Source organism: Cebus imitator, unplaced genomic scaffold, assembly GCF_001604975.1.
Source record: "Cebus imitator isolate Cc_AM_T3 unplaced genomic scaffold, Cebus_imitator-1.0 Scaffold50, whole genome shotgun sequence".
Taxonomy (NCBI): Eukaryota; Metazoa; Chordata; class Mammalia; order Primates; family Cebidae; genus Cebus; species Cebus imitator.
Window position 1 is genome coordinate 6,480,359 of NW_016107365.1, and position 2,723 is coordinate 6,483,081.

At 42.9% G+C, this 2,723-nt stretch overlaps 1 pseudogene; it reads right to left on the bottom strand.

Annotated features, from left to right (window-relative positions):
* Window positions 1-414: 414 nt before the first annotated feature.
* LOC119471100 lies at window positions 415-860 on the bottom strand (annotated as a pseudogene).
* Window positions 861-2,723: the final 1,863 nt, after the last annotated feature.

The following is a 2,723-nucleotide window of genomic DNA, read 5'->3' on the forward strand; positions in this document are numbered from 1 at the left end:
GGCTGGAGGATTGCTTGAGCCCAGGAATTTGATGTTGCAGTAAGCTATGATTGTGCTACCACACTCTAGCCTGGGTGACAGAGTAAGACGCCGTGTCAAAAACAAACAAAGCAGGATTTGTTTGAGAGAATGCAAGTTCTGTTTGTGACATCCCGAGGGTGTGGGGTGTCAGAGGGCAGGAGATGGGCTACAGAGGTGAACAGGATTCAGAATCAGAAAAGGCCTTGGATGCTAATGTGAGAAATTTGAAATTTATCCTCCATATGATGGGAAACCATTATAGGATTTTACAATTTCTTCTTTTAACTTAAAGCTTTTGCTTATGTTTCTAAATATCCTCTTAAAATTTTTAAATCTTCAAAGCAATGGCTTTGAACCCTTACTTTACATTACACTTACCTGTGGTATTTTTTTTTCAGTCTTTCATATGATTTTATTTTCTTCCTTCAACCATAATAATATGATATCCAAATTTTGTCTTAACTGGTGGGTCTGTAAACACAGGCTTATCCATCCCACTTACAGGCAAGGCAAATGCTGTCCCTTGAAATGGTCCCACCATGGACTCTCTGGTCACCCAACCCAAGTCTCCCCCTTGCCTGGCTTTATCTTCGCTATATTGTGCGGCCACTTCATTGAATCACATCCTGGACTTTAACTTTTCCATGGCTTCCATGATTTTGCCATGTTTTTCACATAGAATGTATCTGGCCTTTACTGCATTGCCACCACCTTTGGGACCTTGAGCTTTCTTGTCAGCACTGTCACTCCCAGAGGCTGCTCCCCCTTTCCCTGCTTTTCCAGAACCACTTTTTCCTTTGGGTGGCATCTTGGAAACCTGCTGTTGAACTCTGAACTTACCTGTGGTATTTTTAAAAATATAGATGAATAAACCCCAACTCATTCAAATTCCGATTTAATTAGTCTAGGGATGGGCCCAGGCATCAGCATTTTTTAAAGAGCATCAGGGGATTCTAAATTCAACCAGCATTGAAAATTATTGCTTTTATGGTGAATTGCTTCAACCAATCAGATCAACATCTGACTGAGGACTGTCTAGGATGGCAGCTGCTTCAACTTTGATGAGCATGTGAATCACCTGGAAATCTGACTCAGCTTCAGTAACTTGGGGTGGAGCCTGAGATTCTGACTTCTTAACAAACTCCCAGGTGTTGCTGATGGTGCCAATAGAAATGGTCTAGACTTTAAGATGAAGAGGAAGGGGTTTGAATGGAAGTATGGAGAAGTCGTTTGGAAACACTGGCACCTGTAGAGTAATTCTTGCTGGGGCATACTTTCTTGGCAAGAAATCAGACAACACAAGAATATTAGATAGACAGAGGGTGCAGGGGAAGAGGAGAGAGTTGGGAGACACCAGAGAAGAACATGCCTTTGGGGCCTGGGAGAAGGAGGACGGGGAGGGAAAGGATGCCACCAGACCACCTCAGAGTAAAGGTCTTGGGCAAGTTATTTAATTTCTTTAAGCCTCATTTTCCAGCATGTCTCAAATACAGTGGCTCACATGTATTGGAACAAACTAAGGGTACTTATCAAGCTTTAGGATTCGCAGGCTCCAACCTAGTTCAAATGATTCCAAATGGAGGAAGAGGAAAGGTAAGAATCTGCATTTACAGCAAGCACACCAGGTGATTATTATGCACCCTCAAGATGGAGAACTAGAACTTTGATGGTAAAATAAGATAGCAAGCACCCTGAACACATGAAGTGCTCAGTAAGTTGTAACCATGGTGATGACTATGGTTATGGTGATAGGTGAACATCTCTGGTCCAGCCCAGACTCTGCAGAACATGGGTTTTATGCATCCTACTCTTTCAGATAGATCAGGCACATTCAGGGTGGTATTGAGGAAGGAGACCCTGGCATCTAGGATCACCTCCCCCTTGACTTCCACACTGCATTTCAATAGAAGAAAGGGCTGGCCGACTGGCGCCTCCTAAATCACCTTCCTGTAAATAGCAGGCGTGGTGTGGGGGAGTCTCTCTGGAAGACATTGTTCTCAAACAAGATCAAACCCCCACCCCACTCCTCCATCGACCAAGACCCTTTCATATGTGATTTCTAAAACTGTAAACCCAAGACCCTTTCACTTGTAATTTATAAGGCTGTGAGCCTAAGATTCTTTCATGTGTAATATCTAGAGTGTAAGCCTATAGAAAGGCAGAGCTTCTCTTTGTTAGAGGAGCTTGGTCGTTTAGACAAATTGTCGCCTGGCTCCTGGCCATAATAATAATAAACACCTCTTCCTTCCCAGTTTGGTGTTTGAGAGGTCTGTTTCTTGTGGCCAGTCCTGCTTCAGTATGGCCATAGACCATCTTACTCTTTCACATTGGTCCCTACCAAAGATGTCTGCCAGCTGCTTGCCACAGGAAAAGTGGGGGCACTTCCACATGACTGTATTTCTCTTGACTTCTCCAGCTTTCTCAAAAGGCTTCTTTTCAAGAGGAACTCATTAAACAGTGTTTTCAAAGAACATTTATTATGATGGTGTAAAACCGAAGTCAATGAGGTGAGTCTCAACTACTTTAGATGTTTATTTCGCCAAGGTTGAGGACATGCATAAGAAAAAGGAACACAAAATCACGAAAACATCTGTGATCTGTGCTTTTTTCCAAAGAGGGTTTGGGGACTTCAATTTTTCAAGGGGAAAGAGTGGGCAGTAAGGGAAAGAAAGTAAAAAAAGTCAGGAGCAGGAAGAGAGATA